Genomic DNA, 26,359 nt, shown 5'->3' with positions numbered 1-26,359 from the left:
AAGGCTATCAAAGTAGCTATACACTGAATAAAAGGTTCACTCAGCCATTTATTTGGGGACTACACACACACACACACACACACACGCACACACACACACAAAACCTATACCAGTCAGCAATGAAGCAACAGAGACAAAAAGGGGCATGAGGTGGCTAAGCAGAGGTGTTTCCAGCCCCTGGGTCACCACTAGGGCAAAGGCCAATTCTGTAGAGCTAATGCTTTATAAAAAGAACTTGCAAAGCTTATGATGAAGTACTACTGACAATTCAATTAACCAAACAAAAAGGCACATTCAGGGCCGCCTGGGTGGCTCCATTGGTTAAGTGTCTGACTACTGATTTCCACTCTGTTCATGATCTCAGGGTCATGAGGTTGAGCCCCTCATCGGGCTCTGTGCTGGACATGGAGCCTGCTTGGGATTCTTTCTCCCTCTCCCTATGTCCTTCCCCCACATCCCTCTCTTAAAAAAAAGAAGGCAGATTCATCTAACCTCTGTTTGAAAATTTTTCATTTTGCCATATCAAATGGATATAATCAGTTACCAACTCTGATTATTTTTTACCTAATGGCTCATTATCAACAGAAAAACAGATGATATTCAATAAAGAAAAATTATCAATGCTACAGGAGGAAAATGTGGTCTACTAATGAATTAATAATCATGTCTGCCCTTTCCACTGTAAAGCCCTGTCTTTCTTACCACTTATTCCTATCCTTTGAGTGGGAAAGCCATTCCTGTCATTTGAGAGGGAAAGCTATTGTTGCAAGAATTTTTCTTTAAATCAAGCACTTCATCTCAAGTTGCATTTTTTTTTTCTTTTTTACCTTTTGATATTTTTCTTCCCAGACCTATTTTACTGTGATAGGACCTCTCAGATGAAAGCAGAGTTCAAGGTCGGTTACTATACACAAGTCTAATTAAATATTTAAGAAAAAAGGTCTTTTGATCCAGCAAGAATTAAAAAATGTACTTATTCACTTCCCATCTAATATTTTGAAAATTGAAATATGAGGGTTTAAAATGGCTGAACAAATAATAACTAAACTAGTCCACATAAACCCAGCTTCTCAGATGGCAGAATAGAATAAATGCGAAAACAGGAGCTAGAACTCAGTCCTGGTTTTCGTACCTGTAAGACAGAGAGTTACTCTTCTCCTTGCCTATCTCAAAGGATTACTATGAGACCCAAAAGAAAATGAATGGGAGTGAGCTCTGTAAATTTAACTACACTGTCCATATATAAGCCAAACTACTGGGAGAACTAGGAGGAACTTATTTTAACTTGATTCTCAAGATGGGAGAGCAAATGGAATTGTTAAAATGTAGAAACTTTTGGCTCCCCCCAAAAATAAAGTGCTTTAAAAAGCAAAAGAACATCATTGTGTTGAATCACTCAAAAATTCCTTTTATCTTTCATCTGCTATGATCATCTTTGGAAGCAATATGATGCTTCTCTTCTAAAACTGTCACAACTTTGAGGATAATAATTTAAGAAATTCAGACAAGACAATGAATGTCCCTTAGAACGTCCTTTCTGAAAAATGACCAAGTATAAATCCTTTACCCTCAATTTGTATCGTAACAATTGATAACTAGAGCAGATAGCTGACTTATAATTGGCTATATCCTGCCAATATGGCTCTTGATTCTAGAAGGCAGGGAGGCAGCAGCTACTTTTACAAGGACCCAAGATACATATTATAAGCCAGCTACTTATACAGCACTATTTTCTTAAACGTCAAAAACCTTATTATCTAACTTAGATAAAATGGGGTCCTCTCTGCTCCTTTTATCCAAGCATTCACATTATGCACTTCACTTCCCCAGGCTCCTTTGCTCATTTGCAGATTCTTACACAGAGAGGATGCTAAGTGATTATCATTGCATCCTCCAGTTTGAATTCATAAATAGATTAAGTACAACTTAACAGATTTCTGCAGCGGAAATAGGAGAGTGGTTACTTCACAAATGATCCACCACTGCAACCCAAATCTCAAAACCATAAAGTGAAAAAGGTCTAATCCTCATGTTCTTGGTTCCCGAGCTCCAGCAAACCTGCACGAAACGTCGGTTAGTTGCACCTCAACATCCCAGCCCTGTAACCTGATGTTTTTACTTGCTTTAATCAGATAGAATAGTCTATTATTAATATCTACTAATAAATATTCCTACTCCATTCTCTTTGCCCTCTATTCAAAGGCAGGAAAAAATAACTGATAACAGGTACAAATTTTAGCCCCCACCTCAGTATGACATAGAGTGGACAGGAAATAAGGAGTTAGGGTAGAGAAGAACCATTTATTTTATCAAGTACCAACTATCTGGCCAGCAGTTTACAGGTATTACCTCACCTATTCATTAATTTATTCACAAATAATTTATAAATGTTAGACGACCCAAAATAAGCACACCAGACAACATTCCTACCTCCATGCAAGATATAATCAAGTTCAAGAAATGGACATTTAGGGGTGCCTGGCTGGCTCAGTTGGTAAAGCATATGACTCTTGATCTTGAGGTTGTGAGTTTACACCCCACGTAGGGCATAGAGCTTACTTTTTTAAAAAAAAGTGTTCTTAGGTGACTGGCTGGCTCAGTCAGTGGAGCACATGACTCTTGATCTCAGGGTCACAAGCTCAAGCCCCACACTGAGTGTGGAACCTACTTAAAAAAAAAAAGGAAACAGATGTTGTAAAATAATCTCACAACTTCTGCTTCCAGGTAGAATACAATAAATCACAGTAAATAAAGATGTTTGCTGTAATAACTAGTTAAACATGGATATATTACAAAATTCATATTTTAAATGCCTGGTTTTAGTGCTTTAAATCATATTTTAAAAGAGCTTTAGGTACAATTGGACTAGATAATCCTAAAAACATATTTAAAGTATATACAACCATTTAAGCCCTACACTGAATAAATAAGGGGAGTCCTTGAGACAGAAGAAAAGGATCCCAGAGGAAATGTGGAAATGTAGGAAGGAATAAAGAACACAAGAATGAACTAATATGTGGGTAAATATAAATAAGTATTGACTTCACAAAGTAATAATAATAGTGCCTTGTAGAATTCACATTGAATATCATTAAGAATATTAACAACATAAAAAAGGAGGGCAAAAAAACGAAATTTAACAACAGAATGACAACAATAAGAGAAGTAAATAGAATTTATAGGTTCTAAGGCTCTAAGGTTATAGGGATTACACAAAATAACAATTTGTATTCTAATGAAATAATTCATAAACACATGTTAAATCTTTAGACTAACTACTAAGAGAATAGCAAGAAAAAGATATAACAAATTATAAGGAAAAAAAGCAGTATTTTTAAAAAGATTTTTACTTATTAATTTAACAGAGAGATACAGAGCGAAAGAAGGAACACAAGCAGGGGGAATGGGAGAGGGAGAAGCAGGCTTCCTGCTGGGCAGGGAGCCTGATGCGGGACTCAATTCCAGAACCCTGGGATTATGACCTGAGCCAAAGGCAGACACCTAATGACTGAGCCACCCAGGTGCCCCAACACAATATATTTTTATATTAACCCAAAAGAAAGTAAGGGTGATATAAAGAATATAAAATGGATGGGTCAAGAAGGAAATGAATGATAATATGATATATATAAACTCAATCATATCAGTAATTACAATAAATGTAAAGGGGCTAACTGTTCCAAGTAAAAGATTAAGTTTATAAAACTGTAACATGCTTACAAAAACTACTTTCTAACAAATATAAGGACACAGAAAGATCTAAAGTAAAAGGATAAAAAATATGTCATTCAAACATTAGCTAAAAGAAGGTTGACATAACTACACTAATATCAGGCAAAGTAAATATAAAGCAATAAGCACTATTAGAGAAAAAAAGCAACATTTTGTAGTGTCAAGTCAATAGCTCTTCAATATCGTTATGATGATAAAGACATTGAAATCATCAATAAGAAAATATCACTATCCTAAAATTGTATACACATAATAATACAGCTTCTAAGTATTATACAAAGTGAAAAAACTAAGGAAACAAGAGAAATAGACTACTCTACAATCCTAAAAGAATACTAACCCATCTATTTTAATAGCTGATAGAATAGGCAGACAAAAACATCAGTATACATACAAAAGTTCCAAAAAGCACAATTTACAAACTTGATACAATATTCATTTATAGAGCTCTACATTCAAAAAAGCCAGAATTTACATTTTCTAAAGGGCATATGGAACAGTTATTAAAATCTACTATATGCTGAGCCTTTTTTTAAATTCAATTAGCCAGCTTTACAGTACGTCATTAGTTTCAGATGTATTGTTCAATAATTTATCAGTTGAGGATAACACCCAGTGCTCAACACATCATGTGCCCTCCTTAATGCTCATCACCCAATTACCCCACCCCCTTACCTGCCTTCCCTCCAGCAACCCTCAGTTTGTTTCCTATAGTTAAGAGTCTTTCATGGTCTGTCTCCCTCTCTGATGACTTCCCATTCAGTTTTCCCTCCCTTCCCCTATGATCTTCTGCCCTATTTCTTATATACCACATATGAGTGAAACCATATGATGTCTTTCTCTGACCAACTTATTTCGCTTAGCATTATACCCTCTAGTTCCATCCACGTCGATATAAATGGTATGCTGAGCCTTGAAGAAAACCTCAACACATTTTAAAATACTGAAACCATTCAGAATATGTTTTCTAGTCAGAAGAGAGTGAAAACAGAAATGAATAACAAAAAAGGAACTTAAAAAAAAAACTTCAACTGAATAAAAATTACACAATACAAACAAAATATAACCATGATCCATGGGAAATTGCGGTTTAAATATCAGATCGAGTCTTTAAGCTTTTACCTTGCTCCTTTGAGTCTATTCTGTACATATGTGGCTCACAGGTCAGCCTAAGGCTTCCACGATATTCATACACATGATTAGGTGACCCCTCGCTCCGGCTCTCTCCTCTCTGGGAATTATCCCTCACTCTGTAGTCAAGGTGCCTGGGTTTATTTCCCTGGTTCTCCTAACCAGAAAATCAGCACCTTTACTGAGCTGAAGCCGCCTTTGCTGCCCTGTCTCACTGAACAACTGATGCCTGCCCTTGGGGCAAGGCCACAAAAACAAAACGCACAAAACTCACATCCATGCCCATTGCTTCTCCAAGTTTCAGCTCTCCTCCACAATTTTGTCAGTCTACATTTTTTCATCGACTCCTCAGGTGGTTATTTTTGTATTTTGTCAAGTGAAGTTACCAGCAGGAGACTGGTCTATTGAGGTTATACCACCATATCAGAAGTTACAGGTCCCACACAGTGATTTGAATCTGCATTTACCTGATGACAGTGATACGGGATGACCACAGATTTTTTTTCACCAGAAAATATGAAGACTGTAAGATAGTGTTATAACATATTGAAAGTGATGAAAGAAAAACAGCCACCCAGAATTCTATGTCCAATGAAAATATCCCTCAGGAATAAAAGTAAAATACATTTTCAGCAACAAGAAAATGAAGAAAACACATTGTGGTGTTTTTTTAATATTTTTTAAAAGATATTATATTTTTTAAAAGATATTTATTTGAGAGAGACAGAACACGAGTGAGCACGAGCAGGGGGAAGGGCAGAAGGACAGGGACAAACAGACTCCCTGCTGAGCGCAGAGCCTGACTGGGGTTCAATGTGGGGCTTGATGCATGGCTCCATCCCAGGACTCCAAGATCATGACCTGAGCCCAAGTCAGACACTCAAATGAGTGAACCACCCAGGTGCCCAATTGTGGTGGGGGTTTTTGTTTTTTGTTTTTGGGTTTTTTTCTTAGATTGAAGGGGAATAGTACAAGAGAGGAGTTTGAATCTTCAAGAAAAAATGAAAAGCATTAGAAATGGTTTACTTCTTAAATTCTTTATGATACATAAAATTGTTCAAAGAAAAAGTAACATCTTCTTGTCTGATTTTCAATGTAGGTAGATCTAATACACAGGGCAATTATAAAGGATGAGAGTGGGGATTAAAGGGAAATTATATCATTAAAAACTTTCTACATTTTACATTAGATGGTACAATATTAATTCTAAATATACTAGTAAAGTTTAGGAAAGTATATTTTAATTGCTGGTGCAACCACAAAAAACTAACACAAACCATTACAGCTAAAAAGTCAACAGATTAAATGGAATACCAAAATATACTCAAATAATCAAAATGAGGGAGAAAACAGGACAGGATCAACAACAACAACAAAAACCCAGAAGAGACAAACAGGAAACAATAAAATGGTAAACCTAAATCCAACCATATGAATAATTTGATTAAACTACTGGTATATGTACTTCAATTAAATGAAACAGATGATCAGAGGAGATTAAAAAGCAAAATTGGGCCATATGCTGCCAACAAGAGACAAACTATGAAAACACTGAAAGGTCCAAAGTAAATGACTAAAAAAAGATATACCCCGTAAACTATAAGCACAAGATGGCTGGAGCAACAGAGGTATGGTGACCACATGCATACTGCTTCCTTGGAACACTCCTAACTCTGTCTTGTTATCCCCAGCTCACTACTTAATATCCCCTCCTTCCTCTTTAAAGAGAGTCCTAGCTGGGAGAATAAATTATATAGTCACCACAGCCAGAATAATGATACAAATTCTATGATTCAAAAGGTCCAGGGAATTCCAAGCAGGATAAAGGAAAAGAAGTCCCTGCCTAGATACATTATAATGAAACTGAGCAGAGAGAGAGTTGAGTGGGGGGAGAGAGGAGGTTGTGTGTATATGTGAGAGAGAATCAATCAATGTTAAAAGTAGCCCAGTACATCAAAAACTAATGATGTACTGTATGGTGACTAACATAACATTGTAAAAAATAATAAAAAACAATTATTAAAAAGAGTAGCCCAGAGGGATGGCTGGCTGGCTTAGTTGGTAGAGCATGCAACTCTTGATCTTGGGGTTGTGAATTCAAGCCACGCGTTGGGCATAGAGCCTACTTATAAAAAAAAAAAGTAGCCACACACACACACACAAAAGGATTACCTTTAGAGGAATGACCAATAAATAGCTGAGCTCTCACTACTAACAACAGAAGACAGTAGACCATTTCAAAGTGCCAAACAAAAGTAACTGTTAGCCTAGAATTCTATACCCTACAAAAATGCTTTTCAATAATTCATGCAAAACAGAGATAATTACAGGCAATGTAAGAATAATAACATGATGATTAGTCCATACTTTTACTTAAAAAGTATAAAGTATTTACTTAAGGCCAAAAGAAAATATACCAGATGGAATATCTGAGATGTAAAAACGAATGAAGAATAAAGAAAGGGGTAAAAATCTGGGCAAATATCCATGAATATTGACAATAAAACAATAATAATAATGTCTATTGGAATTAAAAAGAGAAGTAAATGATAGACTTTAAATACTAGGCAATAAAATATTTCAGCTTAAGGTAGGGAATATGTTCCAAAAATTCTTATAGTACTTAGGAGTAGGATAAAAGCTTTGACTCACTTTAAACTTTGAAAAGCTATTTATGTATGTCATATTGTATAGACAAATAGCTAAATGAATAGAAAGAGTATATACCTTTCTAACTGGTAAAGGGAAAATAACAGAAAGATTAAAATAATTAACTGAAAGACAAAGGAGAAAAGGTCCCAAGAACACTACACATTAAATCCCAAGTATAGGGGCACCTGGGTGGCTCAGTGGGTTAAAGCCTCTGCCTTCGGCTCAGGTCATGATCCCAGGGTCCTGGGATCAAGCCCCGCATCGGACTCTCTGCTCAGCGGGGAGACTGCTTCCTCCTCTCTCTCTGCCTGCCTCTCTGCCTACTTGTGATTTCTGTCAAATAAATTTTAAAAAAAAATCCCAAGTATATTTGTAAATACATTAAGTATAAGTGGGTTAACTGTTCCAGTTAATAGACAAAGATGAACAGATCGGATTTTTTAAAAACCAATAGTGTGGGGGTAGCATTATTTTGATGAAACTAAGATTCAAAGAGATTGCTTAATTTGCCCAAGTTCACCTGGCCATTAAATAGCTAGGCTGAGATTTGAACTCAGGTTGTCTAACTCTAAAGCCCATGCCCTTTTCGCTATACATACTGCCGTCTCAAACTTTGGCTGCCATCAAATTCATCATCTTTGATTTTCTAGCCATCAAGTCACAAGCCTATAACTCTTGCTAAGGCAGGAAACTCCACTATTTATCTTATAAGTGCCAGTCAATTGGTGGGCAGACTTTTTGGTCACTAGATGTGCTGACACCCTGATGTATTTCTTCACACATGAGAAACAGTTTATAAAGTTCCATTCACTCACAAGGTTCTCTTCTACAGGATAAAGAGCAATTCACAAAACATTTTCACATCCAATCTTTCATTAATCTTCCTGTCACTATCATGAGGTATGTATGTACATACGTATGTATGTGTGTATATATATATATATACTCACCATCATTTTTATAGATGAAGAAACTAGGATCCGGTAGAGTGATGAATCTTTCCCAAGGTCCTACACAATAACAGAGTTGCAACTTGAACCCATGTCTGTTGTCCCAACTGTCTGCCTTGAGGTCATGAACACATCCGAACCTATGAGACCTGTCAGTAAATGGTATGTAAGAGAAGCTGGTCCAGCTCACACAAAGGTCTTTGAAGAAAAAGACAGTTGCTAACTATAATTAGAAAAATCACTCTTTTCCTGTTATTTCCAAGATACTAAAATGCCTCCATCATATCACACAGATGCTCAAGTATCCATCCATGCACAATGATCTAAAAGCAGTACAAGTTCAGACAGGAGCCATACAGGACCTCTACAGTGAGCTGGTGGAGTGGAGAATAAATCTCTGAACAGGCAAAGGTCTGGTCTCTGAATAAAGTGGCCAATAGTCCACTATATGTAGCCCAAGGCTCATGGGGAACTAGGACTCTCAAGAGGAGCCGGCTTCCATAGACCAAGGCAAATGGCAGTGCCCATCAGCACTGCAGAACTGGAAACTGAGCAGCTGAGATTACACTTGATCTTAGCTAAAAGGCTGAGAAGCAATGAGCAGCTGAGATTATAAGGGCCAGTTCCAGGCTCCAGGGAAAGAATGAGTGAAGGAGAATATAGCCTGATGGAAGGTTTACAAGAGAGTGGAGAACTGGTGGGCAAAAAGGTGGAGAAAAATTAGACAACAGCCCAGTAATATGGCCTGGTTGGGGGAGGAGGGTTTCACCTCAGGCATAGTGAAAATAAGCCTGGTAGCAGAAATAGTTGCGGGCCTCACCTGATCATAGGGACAGGACTTCTTAACATCCTTTTTGCTTCAGACCTTGTTGGGGCTGAGTCCATAGGTTAGAGTCTGGAGAAGGCAGAGGATGAAACCCAGAGCTGTCTCTGGGCAGAGAGAACACTCACTAGTTTATTGACTAGAAGAAAATAATATGGTTTCCCTGCAGAACTTGATATATGGAAATGGAATAATTCTACGACCTATCGTTATGCCTTGTAACATAAAATCATCTCTAAAAATCAGCACAATGATTTCTAGGACATACCTCCATTGTTTCTTATGGCTGTTTCTCTTGGAGAAATGCAGAAGAGTGTTTTAGGGGACACCGACTGAGACATAATGCTGGAGGCTTTCTCTCCCTAAGCTTGGCAAGACCTAGAGAGAATTGAAAAGGATGACACGAAATTATAACAGCAAAGCCCCTGGAGATCATCATTCTTGGCATGAGATTCTCTTTCCCAGCTCTGCAAAAGTGGGCTCTCTGGGCTTTTATCTCCAGAGTATTCTGGCTTGTCTTGCTAACCAAGAGGTCATTTGACAGCAATAATTATTTCCTAGATATACCGCAGCATGAGGGTTATTTATCTTGTGGATGGCTAAGCAGATCTGGGAGAAGTCTAACACCATCTCTTCCTAATAACTCAGTGTTCCAATACCATTTTCAGTAATTGCTTTTTCAACCTCCAAAATACACAGTACTTTGTTAATTTTGGTATTATTTGTATATTTAATCACCATTCTCATTCCATAGGCTTTGGTGAAGAAAAGTAAACTGTTTCTACCCAAAAGCTCTTCTTTATGAATTGATTAGAACTGCTTCCCTCTCACAGGCCTCACTATTCAAGACTCTGAGTTATCTTGACCATGAAAGTGTGATGTGGAAATTTCTCAAGAACACCCTTTGATGTATCCCTTTGAACCCTAAGCATCCTCTGAGAACTGGGTCTACATTAAATTCTGAACCAGCCTCTGATCCCATTTTGCAGCCATAGAGATCAGAACTGGTGACTGACAGGACTTTAACCAGAGCATTTAACACTCCCAGATTTCTTCCAACTGATTATGTCACATTATAGAAAAAACTGAACCAATCAGTTTCTGTAGAAGTTACTATAGTCCTTGGAAATCTGTGATCACCACCAAACTTTCCTTAGTGGGATCTTTGAATAAATCCACATAAATCATGGCCTAGTGAGTGGAGGGTATTATTTCTACAGGACAACATGTGGGTACAGAAATAACTTCAGTAATTTGGTCTTAACAATCACGGAGAGGCACCAAAAGCATAGATTTGGGAATTAGACAAACCTGGAGCCAAGTTCGGATTCTGCCATTTCTTAGGTATAACTTTAAGCAAGTTACCTCATCTCTCTCAGGCTCAGTCTCCCTTCTGTAGAGAGAGGAAAACTACCAAATTTACAATGTTGTCAGGATGAAAAGAGAGTAAGAATGTGAGAAAAGACTCCAGTATATGGCTCACGTTCAGTGCTCATTGCTGATACATTAAATATATCTTAATGATTCAGACTCTGTAGTGAATTATTCACAGCCTGTATTCCAGCTAGTCTCAACTACTTGGAAAGCAGAATAGTGGTGATGGTATTTATAGCAGTTGCCCTTTATTGAGCTATTTGTGTAATTTATGTATGGTACTCTGCTAAGTACCTTAATACTGTCTTACTTAATCCTGACAACTCGAAGAGGTAGGTGTCAAATGGAGTAGCTAACCACAGGGTTCTGAAATGAGAAAGTTCAGGATTTGATTTGTGGCTCCCCCAATTAACATATGTGTGACTGGGGATGAACTTAGACCCTGTCTAACTACAGATTGTCAATTTCGCCCATCTGTAACAAATAGATCATTCCTACATCACAGGGCTGTTGTTACATGTTAAGGTTAATGTATATAAAGATCCTGGTACCAAACAGGTATTCAATGTTAGGCTTCCTTCTTGACTTATAATTTAATAAGGAACGGGCAAAAGAGTGTTTATACTACCTTCTCAATCCTTACATTTAAAAACTAAATCAAGATTTGTTGAAAGCAATATAGTAGACAGGGTAAAAAAAAAAAAAGGAATAAAAAATCAAGCCATCTTGGAAGAAGTCAGGGGGAATGGAAAGAAATCTGAGTTTTAGCTTAGCTTTTTTAGCTGGAAAAAAAGTGCTATTTTTATTGGAACGTGGTATTATTTCTCAATTTTATTCACTTGACAACAACAACTGCTTCAACAGTTCTTCTCTGGGGTCATGGTTGCTAGAAGAAAGCATAGTGTGCCATTTGAATAGATGGTTTTTAGAGGCTCCATTTTGGCCCGAAAGAGACAATGTAGATGTCAGGCAAGTAGAGTCAGACATTAACTTAACGGCTAAGTCCATCTTAATGGTAACATGTCACAACTGTCAATTCCCAGAAATTCTTAACTGGCCTTTTCCCAGGAAGAAATATGGTGGTTTAACAAGCTGCCCCTGCCACCATCTGCCACATTCCCAGTGTGCACAAATTCGTTTCCTCATGCGCTCATTCTCACTCACTCCATATGTTTTCTTCACGCTACTTTCTTTCATCCACTGGTCCCTGACCTTTCCAACTTTAAATCACCCCCTCAGCTAGACAGATAATCTCATCCATCCAAACTTTAAGCTTCGGCTTCCCTCCTGCCCAAATGTTTCTATCCTCTCCCCTTCTGGCATAGGCTGATAACTTGTGGGGTGGTACTCTTCTTCCATCACTCTGGCTCCATAGAAAATTCTGCCCATACACTGCCCCTGTGCACAGCTTCTCAAACCCCGTTCTACCAGATCTTGTCTACAGCCCTGGACTGACAGGGATGATTAAGAAAGGGGGACCAGCAAACCAAGAAAAAGCAGGAACTTGAGGGCAAATAAGATTCTCAAGGAATAAACCCTCCTCTTGGGGTCCGTCCATCCCTCTGTTTTCACCCCTCCTCCTTGCACTGTGCCAGTTCTAGTTTCTTTTAAGATCAGTCCCCACTACCACCCTGACTTGACATCCCTAACTTTTCAGCACCTAGTCATGTGGGCTGGTATTCCCTTTAGCCAAGGCAAGTGACTGCCACAAATGAATGATCTTTCTGACTCACTACTGAACATACCAGTAGCTTTTGTGGGTTCAAATCGTTCAGTACAATATCTACCTTTCCATTTAATAAAAATGTTTGACTTCTATGGGAACAGCTACAATGTTGATTTTGGGACTCCTGCAGCATTCAGACAAATTGTTTAAACTCCTTGTTAAGGATTTAAGTTAGCTTACAATATGTACATAACCCAGAAAACAACCTAAAGACCAACAGAACAGGCTCTTCACAACTAAATGTGGAGAAGCAGCCACATTGAAAAGGGTAGAAAGGGCAGAAATGTGGTTGGAAGCTAAATGAACCCATGGGACTGTCCATGGGAGGGAAGGACATGGCAGGTGCAGAAAGGGGAAAGAAACAGACCCTCTCACCAGGCACCCCAGGTGTGGGGAACCCACACCAGGAAGATGAATCCCCATAACATCTGGCTTTGAAAACCAGAGGGGCATGATTTCATAAGTTCTTACAACTAGCAGGACTTAACACCTTGAACTTTGAAAATCAGTTGGCTCTGCTCTGGGAGAACCAGGAGGGTGAGAGGATACAGAGTCCCTACCCTTAAACAAACAGCACAACAAACAGCCTCACTAAGATACAGTACAGAAGTAGCAGTTTGAAAAACACATGAGGTATATCAGAAGAAGATTTATTTACTAGTCTCAGAGTATGAGCTGGAGGGACAAGGATCTTTAGGAGACTTATTCAAGAACAAAGGAGCTGGCAGGTGCCATTTCCCTCCCCATCCCCCCAGCCTGGACACATGGACACCTGCAGGAACCAGTGCAGCACCAATACTCTCCATCTACCTTGTTAATAGCACACCCTGTCCCCATGCTCTCCTGTGGACCTGCCCTCTCCAATATGCTCTTGGTCAGAGGCCATCCAAAATGGTGCCACAAGCCTGCCAATATGCAAGCAGCCCCAGAAGGGACCAGCGCCACTCCAAAGTGACTCCTGCTCCAGGGAAAGGGCAAAATAACCACACACACCATCCAGCTGCAGCCCCAGCAGTGGGCTGGGTGCAGAGATGAGGTCAGACTGCAGGCCCCACTCACCAGTGAAAGATCCAGAGGGGATAACACAGAGAAAACACCCTGCCATTCAGTGCTACTGCATCTCTGGGAAACTCCTAGTCAGACTCAACTCAAGCCCAAGGCAGCCCAGACTGGCCCACTAACAACAGAGGGACCAGACACAGCCCACAACAGGCAGAGAGCCATTGCAGACAACTGGACTGAAGGAAAACATGGCTCAACCACAACAATAGGGCACATGCAACACACATAGGAAACACCCCCAAAGTGCCAGGTTCTGGTGACAGAGGACATTGCACTGCAGGACACTACAGGACCTCCTCTTCATAAGGCCACTACTTTCAAGAGTGGGAGCTGTAGCTAATTTTCCTAACACAAAGAAACAGACACGCAGAAACAGACAAAAATGAGGAGACAGAGGAATATGTCCCAAATGAAAGAACAGGACAAAATCACAGCGAGAATCTAAATGAAACAGAGATAAGTATTATGTTTGAGAGAGAATTTAAAGTAATGGTCATAAAGATATTCACTGGTGTTAAGAAAAGAATGAAGGACTCAGTGAGACCCTCAACAAGGAGACACAAAACAGAAAAAAAGAAAAAGAACCAATCAGAGGATGAAGGATTCAATAACTGAAATTAAAAATACACTAGATGGGGACACCTGGGTGGCTCAGTCGGTTAATTGTCTGACTCTTGATTTCAGCTCAGGTCATGACCTCAGGGTCATGAGACTGAGCCCTGTATCAGGCACCACACTCAGTGGGGAGTCTGCTTAAGTCTCTCTCTCTCCCTCTCCTTCTACCTATCACCCTGCTCACTCTGTCTCTGTCTAAATAAATATTAAAAAAAAACACTAGATGGAATAAATAGTAGATTAGAGGAAGCAGAAAAAGGGATCAGCAAACTAGAGGACAGAGTAATGGAAAGCAACCAAGCTAAACAGGTGAGAAAAAAAAAAATGAAAATAGACTTGGGGAACTCAGTGACAACATCAAGCATAATAATATTTGCATTTTAAGGATCCCAGAAGGAGAAAAGAGAGAAAAGGGGGCAAAAATTTTACTTGAAGAATTAATAGCTGAAAACTTCTCAAGTCTGGGGAAGGAAACAGAAGTCCAGATCCAAGAGGCAAAGAGAGCCCCCAACAAAATCAACCAAAGAAGGTCCACATCAAGGCACATAATAATTAAAATGGCAAAAAGTAGTGACAAAGAGAGAATTTATTTTTTTAAATAAAGCTTTCTCTGATTTTTTTTTAAGATTTTATTTATTTATTTGACAGACAGAGATCACAAGTAGGCAGAGAGGCAGGCAGAAAGAGAGAGGAAAGGAAGCAGGCTCCCCACTGAGCAGAGAGCCCGACGCGGGGCTCGATCCCAGGACCCTGGGATCATGACCTGAGCCGAAGGCAGAGGCTTTAACCCACTGAGCCACCCAGGCACCCTGAGAGAATTTATTTTTTTTTTTAATTTTAAAGATTTTATTTTTAAGTTATCTCTACACCCATCATGGGACTCGAGCTCACAACCCTGAGGTCAAGAGTCACATGCTCCTCTGAATGAGCCAGCAAGGGGCCCCTAACGAGAGAATTTTAAAAGCAGCAAGAGAAAATATTTGTCTATAAGGGCAACTCCATAAGGCCATCAGCTGATTTTTCAGCAAAATTCTGTAGGCTAGAAGGGAGTGGCATGATAAATTCAAAGTGCTGAAAGAAAAAAACCTACTTATCCCTCTTCCTTTGCCCCTCCCCCATGCTTTCTCTCTCTCTTTCTCTTTCTCTCTCTTTCTTGCAGAAATAAAATCTTTTTAAAAAAGGAAAAAAAATGTTTTCCAAAGCAACAGTACCATGTAACATCGCCAAGGGCAATGTATAAGGGTTCCAATTTCTCCACATCTTCCCCCAAAACTTGTCTTCCATTTTGTTGATTGTAGCCATCCTAGTGGGTTTAAAGTAGTCGCTAAATGTGGTTTTGATTTGCATTTCCCTAATGATGAATGAAGTTGTGTGTCTTCTCATGTGCTTATTAGTCACCTGTATATCTTCTTTGGAGAAATGTCTGATCACATCTTTTGCCAATTTTAAATTGGGCTGTGTTTTCATTGCTAAGTTGTAAAAATTACTTATATATTCTATTTAAAATTTTCTTATCAGTGGTGCCTGGGTGGCTCAGTTGGGTAGGTGTCTGACTCTTGATTTCAGCTTGGGTCTTGATCTCAGGGTCATGAGTTCAAGACCCATGTTGGGCTCCATGCTGGGTGTGGAGCTTACTTAACATTTTTTAAAAAGTCCCTTAGGGTGCCTGGGTAGCTCAGTCAGTTGAGGATCCTACCCTTGGTTTAGGCTCAGGCTGTGATCTCAGGGTCATGAGATTAAGCCCCACATTGGGCTCTGGGCTCAGCATGGAGTCTGCTTAAGATTCTCTCCCTACCTCTCCCTCTGCCTCACCACCCCCCACATGAGCACCCTCTCTTACTCTCAAGTAAATAAATAAATCTTTAAAAAAATTATCAAATACAGGGGCGCCTGGGTGGCTCAGTGGGTTAAAGCCTCTGCCTTCGGCTCAGGTCATGGTCCCAGGGTCCTGGGATCAAGCCCTGCATCGGGCTCTCTGCTTGGCTGGGAGCCTGCTTCCCTTCCTCTCTCTCTGACTGTCTCTCTGCCTACTTGTGATCTCTGCCTATCGAATAAATAAATAAATAAATTTTTAAAAATTATCAAATACATAATTGGCAAATTTTTCTCCTATTCTATGGGTTGTACTTTCATCTCTAATAGTACCTTCCGATGCACAAAGTTTTAAATTTTTTTTTTTAAAGATTTTATTTATTTATTTGACAGAGAGATCACAAGCAGGCAGAGAGGCAGGCAGAGAGAGAGGAGAAAGCAGGCTCCCTGATGAGCAGAGAGCCCGATGCGGGGCTCGATCCCAGGACTCTGAGATCATGACCTGAGCTGAAGGCAGCGGCTTAACCCACTGAGCCACCCAGGCGCCCCAAATTTTGATGAGATTCACTGTTAATTTTTTTGTTTGTGTGTGTGTGTGCTTTAGGTGTCATATCTAAGAAATTCTTAATCCAAGGTCGTGAAGATTTATGCCTAAGTTTCCTTCTAAGAGTTTTATAGTTTTCATTCTTACATTTAGTTCTATAATCCATCCATTTTTTAGTTAATTTTTATATATAATGTGAAGTAGGAATTCAACTTCATTCTTTTGCATGTGGATATCGAACTGTCCCAGCACCATTTGTTGTAAAGACTGTTCTTTGCCCCACTGAATTGTCTTGATAACCCTGTCAAAAATCAATAATCATAAATTTGAGGATTTATGGACTCTCAGTTCTAATCCACTGTTCTGTATGATAGGCTGAGTGTGCCCCAAAATATGTCCATATTCTAATTCACAGAAACTATGAACATGTTGCCTTACATAGAAAAAGGGACTTTGCAGAGGTAATTAAGATCTTGAGATGGGAAGATTTTTCAGGATCATCTAGTGGGCCTAATATAATTACAAGGATCCTTATAAGAGAAAGACAATAGGATTATAGTCAGTAGGGGACATGATGACGGAAACAAGAGGCTGAAGTTAACACAAGGAAGGGGCTATGAGCCAGAAAAGCAGGCAGGCTCTAGAAGCTGAAAATGTCAAGAAATTAAATTGTCTTCTCTGAGTTTCCAGAAATAACAAGCCCTGATAATACTTTGACTTTTACCCAGTGAAACTGATTTTGAACTTCTGACCTCCAGAAGAAAAAGTTAATAAATTTTTTACAGACACTAAGTTTGTGGCAATTTGTTACAGCAGTAATAGGAAGATAATACAATCCATTTTTCCTTATGCCAATGCTATGTTTTCTTGATTACTATAGCTTTGTAGTAAGTTTTTAAAACAGGAAGCATAAACCTTACAACTTTGCTCTTCTTATTTATTTAATTACAGGCATAACAATATACAGTGAACTCTAAGACTTATTCTTCAGGCCTAACTAAAACATCATACCCATTGAACGGCAACTCTCCATTGTTTTGGCTATTCTGGCAAACTCTACCATGTTAATAGCTCAATAGTCAATTGTTTATTGGTACCATAATTCTCATATTTGGTTTTTTTCAGTATTCATGACCATAAAATAACTGCAAAATATTTCCTTTGAGGCAAATATTTTTGTACATTTATAATTATCTCCTTAATTACTATGTCAAAAATGCATTTTTGAGGCTTTTGATAAGGCCTAAGTAACCTCCAGAATTCTATACTCCCACAAACAGTATATGTGAGTATGCTTTCCTCACACTCTCATCAATCCTGTTCTCAAATTTTAGACTTTTTTTTTTAAAGATTTTATTTATTTATTTGACACAGAGAGATCACAAGTAGGCAGAGAGGCAGGCAGAGAGAGAGGAAGGGAAGCAGGCTCCCTGCCGAGCAGAGAGCCCGATGCGGGGCTCGATCCCAGGACCCTGGGATCATGACCTGAGCCGAAAGCAGAGGCTTTAACCCACTAAGCCACCCAGGCTCCCCTAGACTTATATTTTAGATTAGAAGTTTAGATGTAAAAGATAAAGCTATAAAGTTATTATAAAAATGTAAAAGAATATTTTTATAACCTAGGGGCTAGGAAGTACTTCTCAAAACTTAAAGAAAAACAGATTTATAAAACAAAACTGATATAATTAATAAACTCAAGTTGAGCACTTCTATTCAACAATATAAGAAAATCACAAAGTTAGTTGATATATGACAGAATGGAAAACATTCTTTGCAATGTCTAAAACTGACAATGGAAAAATATCTAGAACATTCAAGAAAAGCCTTCAATTTTACAAATCCAGTGCAAAAATGGGCAATGATTATAAGCAAGCAATTTACCAAAGAGGAATTCCAAAGGTCTGAAAAGCATAAAGAGATATGTTCTAATTCATAGTAATAAGGCAAACATTAATTAAAACAGAAAAATAGCACTTTCTCTTTTAAACTATTGAAAATTATAAAGGATGATAATGCCAAGAATTGGCATGACTGTGCAGTATAGAAATCTACGTGTACTCCTGGTGGGACTGTAGACTGGCACAGCCAATCTGAAAAAACATCTGGCAGCATTTAGACAGATCAGGAATACGAATATCCTAAGAACCACACATTCCGCTCCTGAATATACATTCCAACTAAATTATCACATGATTCCAGAGGGGTACTCATAAGAAGGTACCCATTGGGGGTGCCTGGGTGGCTCAGTGGATTAAGCCTCTGCCTTCAGCTCAGATCATGATCTCAGGGTCCTGGGATCAAGCCCCGCATCGGGCTCTCTGCTCAGCGGGAAGCCTGCTTCTCCCTCTCTCTCTGCCTGCTTCTCTGCCTACTTGTGATCTCTCTCTGTCAAATAAATAAAATCTTAAAAAAAAAAGAAGGTACCCATTGTGGCAGTATCTGGAAGCAAGATGTTTTAAGGAATCTAGACGTCAATAACTGGGAGTGTTGTTAGGGAGAAATGTGGTCTATGCACAGCGGGCAGTAGTTAGAAACATTAGACTAGGTAAGTGTGTGGCAATAAAAAGTGAATCTTAATATGAAGACACTGAATTCAAAAGTTTAAGAAACACAATGAGATATGTCATACACACCTATCCAAATAAATTCAAATATATGCAAACAGAATAGAGAGTTCAATAATAAACTCATATGTACAGAGTCCACTGGTTTTGGACAAAGATAGCAAACATGAGGGGGAAAAGATCATCTTATCCATCAACAGTACTGGAAAAAATACATATTTGTAAAGAACAAAAAATTAACCTTAAATATTAACTTCACTTCATACATAAAATTTATTCAAGATGTATCATAGGGGCACCTGGCTGGTTCAGTCAGTAGTGCATGTGACTCTTGATCTCGGGATTCTGAGTTCAAGCCCACGTAGGGTGTGCAGATTACTTAAAAATAAAAACTTTAGGGAAAAAAAGATATGAACTTCATCAAAATAAAAAGCTTCTGCACAGCAAAGGAAACAGTCAACAAAACAAAGAGACAACCCACAGAATGGGAGAAGACATTTGCAAATGGCACTACAGATAGACAGCTGGTATCCAAGATCTATAAAGAACTTCTCAAACTCAACACCCCCCCCCCAAAAATAATCAAGACAAAAAATGGGCAGAAGACACGAACTGACACTTCTCCAAAGAAGACATATGAATGGCTAACAGACACATGAAAAATGTTCAACATCATTAGCCATCAGGAAAATTCAAATCAAAACCACATTGATATATCACCTTACACCAGTTAGAATGGCAAAAATTGACAAGGCAAGAAACAACAAATGTTGGAGAGGTTGTGGAGAAAGGGGAACCCTCTTATACTACTGGTGGGAATGCAAGCTGGTGCAGCCACTTTGGAAAACAGTGTGGAGATTCCTCAAAAAGTTAAAAACAGAGATACCCTATGACCCACCAATTATACTACTGAGTATTTAGGTCAAAGATACAGATGTAGTGAAAAGAAGGGCCATATGCACCCCAAAGTTCATAGCAGCAGAAAAATTCATCGGAAAGGATGAATACCCAACATGTGCATCAACATGGATGGAACTGGAGGAGATTATGCTGAGTGAAATAAGTCAAACAGAGAAAGACAGTTATCATACGGTTTTACTTATATGTGGAACATAAGGAATAGCACGAAAGACATTAGGAGAAGGAAGGGGAAAATGAAGCGGGGGGGGACACAGAAGAGGAGATGAACCATTAAAGACTATGGACTCCAGTAATCAAACTGATTTTTGGTGAGGGGTAGGGATGGGTGAGCCCGGTGATGGGTATTAAGGAGGACATGTATTTCATGGAGTACTGTGTATTATATGCAAACAATGACTCATGGAACCCTACATCAAAAACCAATGATGTACTGTATGGTGACTAATACAATTAAAAAATTATCAAAAAAGAAGAAGAAAAAGATGTATCATAGACTTAAAAAATAAGCTAAAACTATAAAGCTTTTATAAACTCAAATTAATGTTCTTAAAATGGAACATTTACCCTCCCAGGGGTACCAACATTTCAAATAGAACTTCAGGAGAAAGCAATGTTTATCACAAATGAAGCAGCAATAACGGAGTGTTAGATTTCTATCATCACAAAACAAGCTGCCATAAACTTAATGGCTTAAAATAATATCTCTTTATTATATCACAGTTCAGTAAACAGAAGTGCAAGCCATCTCAAGTCTCACATGGCCAAAGTCAAGGTGTCAGCCAACCAGTCTCCTATCTGGAGACTCTAGGAAATAATCCACTCTCAGACTCATTAAGTTTGTTGACAGAATTAAATTTCATTTGGCTATAGGGCTGAAATCCCTGATTTCTTGCTGGCTCTCAGCCAGAAATGGCTTGTGGCTCCTAGAGAACATTCTTTGGTCTTTCCACATGCCCTCCCCACCTGACCCCAAATCTTCTAAGCTACCAATGCTTCACTGAATCTGTCATGTACTTTGAATCGGACTTCTTGTTTTGCTAGCAAATGGAGAAAACTCTGCTTTTTTTTTTTAAGATTTTATTTATTTATTTGACAGAGAGAGATCACAAGTAGACGGAGAGGCAGGCAGAGAGAGAGAGAGGGAAGCAGGCTCCCCGCTGAGCAGAGAGCCCGATGCGGGACTCGATCCCAGGACCCCGAGATCATGACCTGAGCCGAAAGCAGCGGCTTAACCCACTGAGCCACCCAGGCGCCCGAAAACTCTGCTTTTAAAGGACATACCTGATCGGGTCAGGTCCACCCAGATAATCTCCATTTCATAGCATCAACTGACTTGAAATTTTAATTACCAAAATACTACTACAAAGGATTTGAAAGCTAAATTGCCATTGGAATCACAGCCCAGAAAAATTAACCAGAACATGTGTGCTAGGCCTAACATAAAAGAGATAAAAAGTCCAGGAAACAACTGAAAACCATTCATTACACAAAGAACCCAGAAAATCATAACTTGAATAAGAAAAGACAATCAAGTGACACCAACACTGAAATGAATCAAATGCTGAAATTGCTGCCATCATAAAAACATTTAAACAATTACAGATTAGCTAAAAAAAATTTTTGAAAAAGTAGAAAATCTCAGCAAAAGTTTATAGGTTATATAAAAAAAGAAAACAGAAATTATAAAGCTGGGAAAAAAACAATAAACTTAAAAAAAGATACACCTCTCTAGATGGGTTCAAAAGCAGAGTGGAGATGACAGAGGACAGACTCAGCAAACTTAAAGAAAATGCAAGAGAACTCACCAGCAAACAGAATTACCTGATAAGAGAGAAAATACAGACTAGTGAGAAGAGACTCAGAAACCTGCATGACAATAAAATAGATGGAACATTCATGTCATCAGAATCCCAGATGCAGAGGACAAAGAAAGTGGCACCAAAGATATAATAGTTAAAAATTTCAAAAATTTCAATTTTAGCAAAAGAAACTTACAGAATCAAAATGTTGAATGAACCCAAACAATATAAAGCCAAAGGAATCCATGGCAAAATATATCATAACTAAACTTCCAAAAACTAAAGACAAAGAAAAAATGGCTGCTGGATATACTTGATACATTACTTATAGAAGAGAGCAATGTTTCTGAATGACAGTAGACTTCTCATCTGAAACCATGGAGGCCAGAAGAAAATGGCACATTCTTCAAGTCCTAGAAAAAAAAAGTCAACCGCAAATTCTGTATCTATATCTACAGTCTATATTCTATGTAGTGAAAGTATAGTTTAGGAAAGGAGAAATAAAGGCATTTTCAGACAAAGGAGAATGGAAAGACTTGGCTCTCAGGAGACCTATCCTCACACTACATACATTATATTATTTGTTTCAGGGACAGAGTTCTGTGATTCATCAGCCTTACAAAACTCACAGCTCTCACCATAGCACATACCCTCCCCAATGTCCATCATCCAGCCACCCCATCATGCCCACTCCCCTTCTACTCCAGCAACCCTCAGTTTGTGTCCTGAGATTAAGAGTCTCTTATGGTTTGTCTCCATCTCTGGTTTCATCTTGTTTCATTTTTCCCTCCCTTCCCCTGTGATCCTCTACCTTGTTTTGCAAACTCTTCATATCAATGAGATCGTATGAAAATTGTCTTTCTCTGATTGACTTGTTTTGTTTAGCGTAATACCCTCTAGTTCCATCCACATCATTGCAAATGGCAAAATTACAATTTTTTGATAGCTGCGTAATAGTCCATTGTGTATATATATACCACATCTTCTTTATCCATTCATCTGTTGATGGGTACCTGTGCTCTTTGCATAATATAACTATTGTGGACATTGTTGCTATAAACATTGGGGTGCACATGCCCCTTCAAATCACTACATTTGTATCTTTGGGATAAATACCCAATAGTGCAATTGCTGGGTCATAGGGTAGCTGTATTTTCAACTTTTTGAGGAACCTCCATCCTGTTTTCCAGAGTGGCTGAACCAGCTTGCATTCCCACCAACAGTGGAAGAGGGTTCCCCTTTCTCCACATCCTCACCAACATCTGTTGTTTCCTAACTGTTTAATTTTAGCCATTCTTACTGGCGTGAGGTGGTATCTCACTGTGGTTCTGATTTGTATTTCGCTGATGCTGAGTGATATTGAGCACTTTTTCATGTGTCTGTTGGCCATCTGGATGTCTTCTTTGCAGAGATATCTGTTCATGTCTTCTGCCCATTTCTGGATTTGATTCTTTGTTCTTTGGGTGTTGAGTTTGATTAAGTTCTTTATATAGTTTGGATACTAGCCCTTTAACTGCTATGTCATATGCAAATATCTTCTTCCATTCTGTCAGTTGTCTTTTGGTTTTGTGGACTGTTTCCTTCGCTGTGCAAAAGCTTTTGATCTTGAAGTCTCAATAGTTCATTTTTACCCTTGCCTTTGGTGATGTTTCTAGGAAGAGGTTCCTGTGGCTGAGGTCAGAGAGGATGCTGCCTGTGTTCTCCTCAAGGATTTTGATGGATTCCTGTCTCACATTGAGGTCTTTCATCCATTTTGAGTCTATTTTCGTGTGTGGTGTAAGGAAATGGTCCAGTTTCACTCTTCTGCATGTGACTGCCCAATTTTCCCAACACCATTTGTTGAAGAGACTGTCTTTTTTCCATTGGACATTCTTTCCTGCTTTGTCAAAGGTTAGTTGACCATAGAGATGAGGGTTCATTTCTGGGATCTCTACTCTGTTCCATAATCTGAGTGTCTGTTTTTGTGCTATACTGTCATGATTACAGCTTCATAATACAGCTTGAAGTCTAGAACTGTGATGTCGCCAACTTCGGTTTTCTTTTTCAACATTCCTATTGCCATTCGGGGTCTTTTTTGGTTCCATACAAATTTTAGGATTACCTTTTCAATTTCTTTGAAAAAAGTTGATTGTATTTTGATAGGGATTGCATTAAATGTGTAGACTGCTCTAGGTAGCATAGATATTTTCACAATATTTGTTCTTCTAGTCCATGAGGATGGAACGTTTTTCCATTTCTTTGTGTCTTCCTCAATTTCTTTCATGAGTACTTTATAGTTTTCTGAGTATAGAGTCTTTGCCTCTTTGGTTAGATTTATTCCTAGGTATCTTATGGTTTTGGGCACAATTATAAATGGGATTAACTCCTTACTTTCTCCTTCTTCTCTCTCATTGTTGGTGTATAGAAATGCAACTGATTTTTGTGCGTTGATTTTATATCCTGACACTTTACTCAATTCCTGTATGCGTTCTAGCAGTTTTGGGGTGGAATTGTCTGGGTTTTTCACATAAAGTATCATATCATCTGCAAAGAGTGAGAGTTTGCCTTCTTCTTTGCCAATTCAGATGCCTTTTATTTCTTTTTGTTGTCTGATTGCTGAAGCTAGGACTTCTAGTATTATACTGAACAGCAATGGTGATAGTGGACAGCCCTACAGTGGTCCTGACCTTAGGGGAAAAGCTCTCAGTTTTTCTTCATTGAGAATAATATTCACAGTGGGTTTTTCATAGATAGTTTTTATGATATTGAGTTATGTACCCTCTATCCCTACACTGAAGAGTTTTGATCAAGAAAGGATTTTCTCTATTGAGAGTATCATAGGAATAAATCCCACTTGGTCATGGTGAATACTCCTTTTAATATACTATTCGATCCTATTGGCTAGTATCTTGTTATGAATTTTTGAATCCATGTTCATCAGGGATATTGGTCTGTAATTTTCCTTTTTGATGGGGTCTTTGTCTCACTCTGGAATCAAGGTAATGCTGACCTCATAAAATGAGTTAGGAAGTTTTCTTTCCATTTCTATTTTTTTTTTGAAACATTTTCAGGAGAATAGGTATTAATTCTTCTTTAAATTGTTTGGTAAAATTTCCCTGGGAAGCCATCTGGCCCCAGGCTCTTATCTGTTGGGAGATTTTTGATTACTAGGTCTGTTCAGGTTTTCTATTTCTTCCTGGTTCAGTTTTGGTAGTTTATACATCTCTAAGAATGCATCCATTTTTTCCAGATTGTCTAATTTGCTGGCATATAGTTGCTCATAATATGTTCTTATAATTGTTTGTATTTCTGGGTCACCTGGGTGGCTCAGCAGGTTAAGCCGCTGCCTTCAGCTTGGGTCATGATCCCAGCGTCCTGGGATCGAGTCCCGCAACGGGCTCCTTACTCAGCGGGGAGCCTGCTTCTCTCTCTGCCTCTCCCTGCCACTCTGCCTGTTTGTGTGCTCACTCTCTCTCTCTCTCTCTGACAAATAAATAAAATCTTTTAAAAAATAAAATAAATAATTGTTTGTATTTCTTTGGCATTGGTTGTGATCTCTCCTCTTTAATTCATGATTTTTAAAATGTGGGTTCTCTTTTCTTTTTGATAAGTCTGGCCAGAGGGTTATCAATCTTATTAATTCTTTCAAAGAACCAGCTCCTAGTTTTATTTGTTCTACTGTTCTTCTGGTTTCTATTTCATTGATTTCTGCTCTGATCTTTACTGTATCTCTTCTCCTGGAGGGTTTAGGCTTTGCTATTCTTTCTCCAGTTCCTTTAGGTGTAGGGTTAGGTTGTATATTTGAGACCATTCTTGCGTCTTGAGAAAGGCTTGTGTTGCTATACATTTTCTTCTTAGGACTGCCTTTGTTGCATCCCAAAGATTTTGAACAGTTGTGTTTTCATTTTCATTTGTTTCCATGAAATTTTCCAATTCTTCTTTAAGTTCCTGGTTGACCCATTCATTCTTTAGAAGGATGCTGTTTAGTCTCCATGTATTTGAGCTCTTTCCAACTTTCCTCTTGTGACTGAGTTCTACTTTCAAAGCACTGTGGTCTGAAAATAGGCAAGGAATGATACCAATCTTTCGGTGCTAGTTGAGACCTAATTTGTTACCCAGAATGTGATCTATTCCAGAGAATGTTCCATGTGCACTAGAGAAGAATGTGTATTCTGTTGCTTTGGAATGGAATGTTCTGAATATAACTGTGATGTCCATCTGGTCCAGTGTGTCATTTAAAACCTTTGTTTCCTCGTTGATCTTTTGCTTAGATGATCTGTCCATTTCAGCAAGGGGGGTCATTAAAGCCCCCTACTATTATTGTATTATTGTCAAATTGTTTCTTTGATTTTGTTATTAATTGGCTTATATAATTGGCTGCTCCCATGTTAGGGGCATAGATATTTAAAATTGTTAGATTCTCCTGTTGGACAGACCCTTTAAGTATGATGTAATGCCTTTCCTCATCTCTTATTACGGTCTTTAGATTAAAATCTATTTTGTCTGATAGAAGGATTGCCACCCCAGCTTTCTTTTGGTGTCCATTAGCATGGTAAATTGTTTCCCACCCCCTCACTTTAAATCTGGAGGTGTCTCTTAGTCTAAAATGAGTCTCTTGCAGACAGCATATCAATAGGTCTTGTTTTTTAATCCATTCTGATACCCTGTGTCTTTT

Source organism: Lutra lutra, chromosome X (assembly GCF_902655055.1).
Source record: "Lutra lutra chromosome X, mLutLut1.2, whole genome shotgun sequence".
Classification (NCBI taxonomy): Eukaryota; Metazoa; Chordata; class Mammalia; order Carnivora; family Mustelidae; genus Lutra; species Lutra lutra.
The sequence above is the reverse complement of the archived record's forward strand: the minus strand, read 5'-3'. Positions refer to the sequence as shown.